Source organism: Panthera tigris, chromosome A3 (assembly GCF_018350195.1).
Source record: "Panthera tigris isolate Pti1 chromosome A3, P.tigris_Pti1_mat1.1, whole genome shotgun sequence".
Taxonomy (NCBI): Eukaryota; Metazoa; Chordata; class Mammalia; order Carnivora; family Felidae; genus Panthera; species Panthera tigris.
In genome coordinates, this window is record NC_056662.1 from 9,608,848 (window position 1) to 9,619,617 (window position 10,770).

The following is a 10,770-nucleotide window of genomic DNA, read 5'->3' on the forward strand; positions in this document are numbered from 1 at the left end:
AATGTTCCAGGGGCGCCTGGGTGGCTCAGTCGGTTAAGCATCCAACTTCGGCTGAGGTCACGATCTGCCGGTTCGCGAGTTCGAGCCCCGCATCGGGCTCTGGGCTGACAGCTCAGAGCCTGGAGCCTGTTTCAGCTTCTCTCTCTCTCTCTCTCTCTCTCTCTCTCTCTCTCTCTGCTCCTCCCTGGCTCCCACTGTCTCTTTCTCAAAAATAAATAATTAGAAAGAAATAATCAATTAGAAAATTTAAGGAAGTGTGAAGGTGAACCCTAAGCTTGCAAAGCTGGAGGTAGCCAGGTTGTAGGTATTAATGCAGATAAGCAATCCTGTGGATACTCAGTGTACTAAGTAAGTCATGAATTTGGAGACAATTCCCATTGTCACAGAGGACAACATGAGTGAATCCCAGGGCAACCCTATCTTCAAATGCAGATATCTGATATAACTGTCAAATATGCCAATAGTGGGAAACCAGTTAGTACCTGAAGCCATTACATTTCTTAGTCATATATAACTAAATCACCTGAGGCCACCCCATTTTTTAAAGTTTCAACAAATTTACATCATGCCCATTGTTTACCAGTCCTTGGGAGTCCACCACTGCCTGGTGACTTATCAAGTTCAACCAATGGTGGTCCGTAGGCTGAATCAGAGGTTTTGAGCCCACTAGCAAAGAATCATACCTTTCCAGGAAGGCAGCCTTACCCAGGGCCCAAATCCTTTCCTTTTCCTGAAAGTCAAGAATAAGACGTTCATGGATTCCCTATGTATTGCTTGCGGCAAATTCTTTTGAGATAATTGGACCATTTGGGCCGTATCCCCTCCCCCCAGGAAAAAAAAATCTATATTCATGAAAATCATGTACGTATTTCCAGGGGGTTCACAGGCCTCCTGAAGCTTATTCAAGAGACTGTAGGCCAAGCATCCACGCTCTGTGATATGTGGTCGGTCTCCTCCTAGATGCATCAATGTTGACGACAGTGGTTCAAAATAAGGAAGCCCTTCCCATCGGTTGCCCGGGTTTGTATCTCAGCTTGGTCCTTAAACACCTGTGTGACCTTCATTGCATTACTTAAACTCTCTGGGCCTCAGTGTTACTATTTGCAAGGGGGATCATAGTAATTCCTACTCTATGGGGTAGTTAACGAGGATGAAATAAGAAAAGGCAGGGAAAGGTGTTGGCACACTGCCTGTCACGTAATAAATTATCAACAATAAATCATCAACAATAAATCAGTTATTACTACTTATTTTATTTTATAACTATCCTACAACTGCTTTGTCTTTTATTTTGTTTTAGCTTTTTAAGAGAAATATACGTTATAACCCATACCAGAATTTTTAAAAATGTTTATATTTTTGAAAGAGAGACAAAGTGTGAGCAGGGGAGGGGCAGACAGAGAGACACAGAATCCAAAGCAGGCTCCAGGGTCCGAGCTGTCAGCACAGAGCCCAACGCAGAGCTCGAACTCATGGACTGTGAGATCATGACCTGAGCTGAAGTCGGACGCTTGACCGGCTGAGCCCCCGCAGGAGCCCCTATACCAGAGTGTTTCACCTTGGCACTATTGATATTTGGGGCCAGATAATTCTTTGTCGTGGGGGCTGTCCTGTTCATTGAAGGATATTTAGCAGTATCCCTGGCTCCACCCACTAGATGCCAGAAGCACCTCCACATTGGTGGCAGTCACCTATGTCACTCGGTGGGTAAAATCACCCTTGATGGAGAATCACTGGTCTATGCTGATTAAATGGATATTTTGAGAGGCAAAAGTAACCATCATATTTAAAATGTTACCACTGCTCATAAAAAGACAGTAAGGCTACAAAAGGCGCTCAAAAATGGAGGGAAAAAAGGACTCTGAGTAAGGAAGAGGAAATGATTGTGTGAATGAGGTCGGGGAGTCCCAAGGCTCAGCACAGGCATGTGGGCAAAGGGGATTAATGCGAGGCACAGGGGTTGTGAAAGATGCAGAGGAAAAACAGACTTGGGCAGTGGAATGAATACATTGGAAACTCTTTTGGGGAAAAAAAAATATATAGTTTAGCCTAGAGAATACACAACATGAATAACACCTGGTAGGAGTCAAGAGAAACTGGACAGAAAAAACAGAGAGAGGAAATGAGGAAAATGGCTCTGAGGAGTCCGTGAGAGGCCAGCACCACTGATTCATGATAAGACAGGATCGTTTGATACAGAATGAGAGAGCAGAGCCCAGGGGTAAGAAATCCTTGGAAGAGGACCAAGGCTAATGTTGGGACGAGACCCTGAGTATCAGCCTTTTAAGAGACTACCATGGGGTACTCATTCCTGAGACGAAATTAATATTTCGTGTATACGTGGTCCACATACTGACGTAAAGACGGCTGTTTTACTTTCTGAGTAAATAAGTTTATGGGGGCTCAAAGTTTATGGGCGCTCAGAAAAGGGCAGCTCAGAGAAGTGGGAAGTCAGCCCTGGCCATCCGTAACGGGCAGAGCCTGTGAATAAGACGCATGTCCGGGCTCTTGGGTGGTAGCCGCGAAAACTCAATTGTCGCTTCGGTGTCGATGTTGGTAATGTGAATCTACTGAGCGCTTTCAATCGCTGTTGCATACGTCCAGCTGGATTTTTCACTTGTCTCTTCCCAATTAATCCCCACAACAACCTTTCGAGATAGCAACCGTTATAGTCCCCACTCTACGGTTGAGGAAACCAAGGTTTTGAGGGGTTAAATGCTCTGAGGCTGCACAACTGGGAAGCAAGGATTTCATGTCTAGCAGATAGTCCCCAACATTCTTCTTTTGGTTCCTGTACTGTATTCTCTCTTTTTTTTTTTTTTAGTTTATTTTAGAGAGAAAGTGTGTGTGTAAGTGGGGGAGAGGGGCAAAGGGAGAGAGAGAGGGACAGAGGGACAGAGGGACAGAGAGAGAAAGAATCCCAAGCAGATTCCATGCTCAGCAAAGAGCTCAACTCGGGGCTCCATCCCACAACCCCTGGGATCATGACCTGAGCTGAAATCAAGAATCAGTGCTCAACTGACTAAGCCACCCAGACGCCCTGGTTCCTGTATTGTATATTCTCTGAGCACACGTGAGGAGGGATGGGGTCCTGAACGCACTTCATCCCAATATGTTCAACAGACTAAGGGCTAAACAGACTAAGAACACTCTATGTGGCTCTGCTCTATGGGGAATTTATTTTTATTGCATTGATATTGCACTGGGCTATGAATGGGACCCACACATGTCAGTTGTGTCCCAGAAGGCAATGGGGTGGAGAAAGCGGGGAAAGAATCCAACTAGGAGGAAGACTGCTGATCTGCGTCACCAGCTCACTCCATAATGACGCACACCAACCCACAGAAGAATATTTACTGACTGTGTACTATCCCCTATTCCAGCTATCCCCATGAAGGCTGTTTTCCTTACACTGACATTGCAAAACAATTTCTGGGTCCCTGGGTGGCTCCGTCATTAAGCATCTGACTTCGGCTCCGTTCATGATCTCACAGTTTGTTGAGTTCGAGCCCCGCGTTGGGTGAGAAGCCTTGCTTCTCTCTCTCTCTCTCTCTCTCTCTCGCTCTCTCCCTCTCTCTCTCTCTCTCTGCCCCTTGTCGGATTCTACGCCTCCTCTCTTTATCTCTCTGCCCCTGGCTCACTTGCACCCTCTCAATAAATAAATAAATAAATAAATAAATACCATTTCCAAGTTGGCATCATTATCCCCATTGTTCAAAGTTTAAATCAAAGTAACCTAGCCATCCAGAGGAAGAGAGCTAAGACTCAAACCAAGCTCCATCTGACTCTAGAGTCTCAGGTTTTCTCATCAAAACAAACACATTAAAATCTGGAATCTTATGCTCTGACCTCTTTTCCAGGTCTCCAAATGTTTTGCCATGTGTGACCAATTAGCACAGTTGGCTTCAACACAGTGCTAATGAGGCCAAGGTCAGGGGTAAAATTCCCTCATGGGCTGAAACTCTATACTTCCCAGAGTCACAGGCTATGGCTTGTGCCACAGCTGGTCCCCTCCCAGGAGCATCACACTGGTCCTCAGTGCAGTTGAGAAACCCTCGATGAATCACAGTAACTCCATCCACACGGTTGGATCACTTCAGAACACGTGCCATACTGACAGTGTGACTGTTCACCGAGATAGAGACCGATGTTGTTATGAGTTGCATAAATTAACAACTTTTGCCTACATTCAGTAAAATTTAATTTCACTCTTTACAGATCAAAGGAGCTGTGACTTTACTTTTAAAAACTCATGTACATTAAGAAAGATGCTAAAATTTTGAGATATTGAATGACATGTGCAGTAATTCCTCAATTACTTAAACTCATGAGGAAATGAGTTATTTTGTATATGTAAATTACATTAAGCTAATGGAAGTGTCTCTTTAGTACCAAGACATTTTCATGTTACAAATTTTGATGGAAATCTTTCTAAATGGAATTCATATCTTCCTGCCTTCTCAAATTGGAGAGATAGAACATAATTTATCCTAGATATCTGTTATTTACAAGAAATACAATTTAAACAAAGTGATTCTTTCTAATTAAAAAATGAAGGGATGGGAAAACATATACCAACCAGGAAAATCAAAGTTAACACCAGACAAGGTGGAATTTAAGGTTAAAGTAAGAACAGGTTCAGAGGAATATAATGTGATAGAAGATGTTTTTCCAAAGAAAATGCAATAATCAAAAACCTATGTGCACCAAATAATACAACATCTTCACTGAGTCCCAGCTTTCTGTGCCTTCTTGCCATTCCTTAAATAAAGCCAAAGTGGTCTCTGACTCAGAGCCTTTGTGGCTTTGTGGCCAAAGTAAATTCTTGCCTGGAACTGCATGGCTACCTTATTGTGTTCTCTGCCCAAATATCACCCACCTACTGAGGACTGACCACTTCCCCCGATTTGTCATCCATGATCCTAAGATTTAGAGTTGGTCAATAGCTGATCCCCTATGTATATGAGGTTATACTCCTGTGAGAAAAATTCAAGATACCCCAAGCCCTGAATCTACCTATGCTCAATTGCATTACATCCCTAAGAAATGTCTACTCATCTCAGAGTCTTCTAAGCGAACCTACTCTTCGTTCCCAGCCAAGACTTCAGATCTAAAACCCCAAAGAAGGAAAAAGCCCACAGACTCTCCCTTGACCCTCTTCTCAGTAGCCAATCCTGCCCAAGTTCTTATCACCCTAAGGATGAGAAAGGTCACAGAAAAGAATGAATGCAGTGAAAAAAATCATAATACTCGCTGTATTACTTTCCTGTGGCACTTGTAACAAATCGCCACAAACTTGATGGCTTAAGACAACAGAACCTGATTCTCCTACAGTTCCAGAGGCCAAAAATGTGAAATCGAGGTGTCAGCAGGGCCATGGTGGCCCTAGGTGACAGTCCTCCAGAGGCCCTAAGTGACAGCCTGTTCCTTTACCTCTCACAGCACCTTCTGGCTGCCAGCAATTCCATAGGTTGTAACTACACAACCTCAATCTCTGCCTCCATCTTCATGGTGTGTGTGTGTGTGTGTGTGTGTGTGTGTGTGTGTGTGTGTAATTCCCTCCATCCCTCTCTTCCAAGGACACTTGTGAGAGCCCACAAGTGAATAACCCAGAATGATCTCACCTCAAGACCCTCAACTGAATCACATCTGCAAAGACCCTTTTTTCCAAATAAGGTCATGTTTACGGGTTCCAGGAATTTGAACTTGATCCTTTGGTGCCCCCATTCAGTTCACTACACCTTCTAAGTCCAGGTGCATATTTGCATGGATTTTTCTCCTTGAACTCTACTGTCTTCTAGGTTTTCCAATGGTAGGACGCTCCTCTATAAATGGTAGTCATTCTCAAGTCCATCCATGCATGATAACCATGTGGTATTCCAGGCAAGAGAAGTAATGGAAGGAAGTTAATAAAAGATAAAATGAGGATCCCAAAAGAGTAAGCCCTGGAAGGAGAAACAATAGTTAAAAAGTCTTTTTTCATCACTTGCTCTTCCCCCAAGAAAACTCCAGTCTCGCCACACCAGAGCCTTGTCTGATAGGAGAGATACGAGATATGAGAAAACATCCCCTTCAGGATTGATCCAACAGGGCACTACCTCAAATCTTCTAATGAAGTCTGGTGTCCTATTCAGTGGAGCCTGAATGCAGCCTCGGGATCCTGCTCAACACTAAGCTCTGAGGGCTGCCCCATCCATCAAAACTGTCACATGCAATGAAATGCCTTTGCCACAGCCATTTTGGAAATTATCGTCTGTGACTGCCCACATCCCTGATACACCCTTTATTAATTCACTCGTTCGGCAGATACTTATAAACCACCAACTATGGGTAAGTATTACGTAAGTGCTAAGGACACAATGATGGGCAGAACCGGGCTTAGTCCCTGCCCTCATGGACTTATCATCTAGCAGGGAAGAGACATTCATTAAAAAGTAGCAAATGTCAATTTTAAGATGGCAACCATGACAATCGCTCCGAACGGACCCTCTGTAGTAAGAACGGGGGATTTGAACCACTCGGGAAGTCAAGAGAAGAGTTGTGTAGGAAGTGATAGTGTGCAGAGGACTACAGAATGGACAGGAATGCACCAGGTGGAAGTGACAGAGGTAGAGGTAGTGCAAAGATCCTACTGCAGGAGGAAGCCCAGAGAGAGAGAGAGAGAGAGAGAGAGAGAGAGAGAGAGAGAGTGATAGCACAGTGGGAGACCCAAGATGAAGCCGGAGAGAGAAGTCTTCTTAGCCATTTGTAAAGTCGTTCAGTTGTTTGGTTTATAACCTTCAGAGCACTGAGGAGCCACCCAAGGATTTGCATAGGGACCTGGCATGATTAGATCTGTATTTCACAAAGATCACCCTGGACTCTCTGTAGAGAGTGGTTTCAAAGGGAGCCAGGGGTAAAACGAATGGGCCTCTGGAGGTTCTCAGAGTTCAAGATGTCGGTCATGGTACCTTGAACCAGACAAATGGAGGCGGTAGAGAGGGAAACAAATGGATGTCGAAGATATTCAAAACCTAAAAAAGGCAGGATGCCATGAACCCGGGAAAGGGGTGGCCAAAAGATACGTACCAAGGATGAGCCCTAGACTTGCAGGTTTTCAAATAGGTTATTTCCCTTCCTCGAGAGAAAACACGGACAGAACTCTATGTTGGGGGAATGGGGAAGGGGGCACCGTGTTATGAGACCGACTTTGGACATACTGGGTTTGGAGATGTCTCTGACATTCCACGTACCTCAAAGCTGAGGTCAAGGTGATTGAATGTGAATCTAGCACTCAAAGGGGCTCACAGGATAGGTCTAGTCTAGAGCTATCAGTGCACGAGTCATCTGGGCATGGGAAGGTCCTGCCTACATGGGGCCTGAAGTTTATACAATTTGGAGACGCTAACCACGAACAACAACGCAAGAATGTAAAATCAGGCACAGAAGTGAATATTTATGAAATAAGAAACCACAAATTTTCAAAAGCTAAAAATACCACATGCCTCACAAGATCCAGAAAAAAAAAACCACAACAGTTCTTATTAATTCACTGCCTGATATACCTCTATAATACATCTCTTTTCCACATTTTAGACTGCATACCACCGTTTGATAGCCTTTTTTATGACAATAATTTTTCAATATCTTCCATTAAAAAGTCACGTAATTCAGACCTATCTCTAGCGGTTAATTGAAATTGGTTGCATATTATTAGATAATTGGGACACACAACACATGTGACCCCACATATAAGATGCACTTGCCTTCTTACTACTGGTACAGGTTTATGCCTTACAATTCAAGAACTCTTGGTAAGTTTTATCTGACATCGCTTTTTAAAAACAATAAAAATCTACGGTGCTTTTAAAATTGTATACAATGTACTATCAAGTTTATTTCGGGCAGGAAAGAAATTCTGCTTGGTCATGGCATCATGACAACGAAATTAATCCTCTGCTTCAATTTATACATTTAATGACTGCAGAAATTTCACACGACTGGTTTCTGGCTCCATATGTCTTAAACCTGTATCTTCTCCACTACCCACATACATCAAGTGCTGGGTGCCTAGGAAATACTCGTATCTCTATAGAACCTCTAGCCCATACCTTTGTGTCTCCGTCCTGGGGAAGATGGCAAAGTGGGCATTAGGAATATTCTGGAAGCCATCCCAGAATGTTGAGCTACGAGCAGTACAGTGAGTAGCAACTTAACTATACAGATGGTGACCTAGAACCACACACGCAGATTCCACTAAACCCAGATTAAATGAATTCCCAGATCTTTCCCTTAGCCAAATCCAAAACCTGCCAGTAGCCGCCTACAGGTGCAAATTGGACAAAAATACATGGTGAGTGTATTGCTAGGGTACCTCTGAGAGGCTTTAGGTCTATCGGCATCACAGAAAATGCATCTCCCTTTCTAGGTTTGTGTGAGATACCTCTAGAGGAGGGCGTTTCTGCTTGGGTACTATTGACATTTGGGGCTGGGTAATTCTTTGCTGGGGGGTGGGGTGGTTCTGTGCACTGTAGGGTGTTTAGCAGTATCGCTGGCCTCTACCTCCCTGGTAGCACCCTACCTTCACCCCACTTGGGATACCCAAAATGTCTCCAGATATTGCAAAATACACCCTGAGGGGCAACACTGCCCCCTGTTGAAAAGCACTGGTCTAGAGAAAAGAGTTCAAGAGAGAGAGGAATTCATTTCTTTAGTGGACGTTTGCTAGATACCTGCTACACTTAAAGCCCCATGGGAAGTCGCTTTGCATAAGCCCATGATGCAGGTGGAAAGGCAGATAACGAACAATGCATTTGGGTAGAATGCGGGAAGTGCCACGTAGGGAAGATCTTAAGGACCGGCAATCAAGACAAAGCTCCTCCCTACTTCTCAAGCCTAGTTGGGGGGGGGGGGATCACGAGGATTATAAAAGATGAGATTATCCTGAAGCTCTTCCGCCAAAGCAATTCTTTACGTTGGCATGATAGAAGCTGAACGTCTATGGGGAATTACAGGAAACACTTCAATTAGCCATGACAGTCACTATTTACAAATCTTGGTCAAGAATCATTGCGAAGGTGTGTTAATCATAATCAGGTGGGGGAATCCACCTGCTTTTCTTATATTCTGGCAGTTATTTTCCTTATACTATGCCAGCCACACTCATATTTGAAGTCTACAGATATCATAGATTGAGTCACTCCTAGGAGATGTTGACAATTTTATTCATAGAAGATTTGCCACGAGGGTTTATCCCAGCTGAATGGAGGGGGTGGTGGGGAGAGGCTAAATCAATAAGAATTTAGCTTGTGAACTGCACTACATATAAATTAAAAAAGAATACTCACCTCGTTTGACACAAATCATTTCTCTAGAACTCTTGAGATAACCCTGGTATTGTTCTTACCCTATTGTCTCTTCCCCCCCAATCAATTACAAAACCTATTGACAACAAAATAAAAGAACTCCAGGGAACATCAGAAATCAGCACCTGCTTCACTCAGGGCGTCATCTCACTATCCAAGGTATTTGTTCATGGAAAGCCCCGGAACAGACAATATGTCCCTTTGCTGAGCTGTTTGCGTTTCTATAAAATTAGTAATTGGAGAGGGAATGTCACTAATTCCCATTTCTCTGTTTGAAAGTTACTGCAGACTCCTTTATCAAATTGAACGCTATGTAACTGTGCTCGGCAGAAATGAGCTAACCCACTAGCTCTCCTTTGATTGCATATAATCACAGGAGCCCCTTAAAAGCGCGTTCCTTTAATCTGTTACTTTATCATCAGTCTTTATTTTGCTGATCTTACTTGAATGTGGCCATTCAACCCTCTTCTAGAGGGTGCTCCGTGGCCCTCACATGGATTAATGAATCCATTATTGCAATAATTTCCACTTATATAGTGCTTGATCATTAAAAATCCATTTTGATATTGGCAAGAAGGAATTCCACATCGTGGGTTCAAGGTGGTGTTTCCCCAAAATTTACTAGAAAAATAATACATGCTATTGCACCGAACCCATAATTCCAGGATCTCAAAGGCTGAGGTCAAATTTATTTAAATTTTTTAAAATCAGGAAAATAATAATGCAAATGTCTGGTGGGAGCAAAACTCATTGAGGAGGGTGTGGAGCAAGGACATTTCAGAGATCCCAGCTAACAGCCAGGTCTCTGGGGCTGAGAAGCCTGGGCTGGGACCGGCTCCTCTTACCCACAAGGCTCAGAGCCCTTGTCTACGAAATGGGACTAATCCCATCCACAGTGTTGGAGTGAGGAATAAAGTAGATAATTTGTGCAGAGACTTCAAAGCCGTGACTGATACACAACCACACTGGAAACTTCAGGTCAAGGAAAAAGTTATTAGTTTGCCAGGTAACGTCGTGCACACGCACACACGCACACGCACACCTGTGCACACACATGCACATTGTCATTGCCACTGTAACTGAACAGAGAGACTGGTTCTGTACGATAACCAACTCAACAGGCTTTCCCACCCACAAATTGACCGATTATTAATTCGGGGGAAACGTCGCCATCAATCCAGTCAAAACAGGTCCACAGCATTAGCTGGTTGGTTAGTTAACTGACTAGTTATTTAGTTCATTAGCTAATTAATTACTTTGTAGGAGACTTGTTTCTCCGTGTCTTCTGGGTCAGGCTCTAAAAACGTCAGCACTACTGATATTGGGGACCAGATAACTCTTTGCTATGGGGCAGCTCCTGTGAACTGCAAGACGTTAGCAGAATCCCTGGCCTCCTGCTCCATAGTAGCACCCCCCCCCGCCCCAT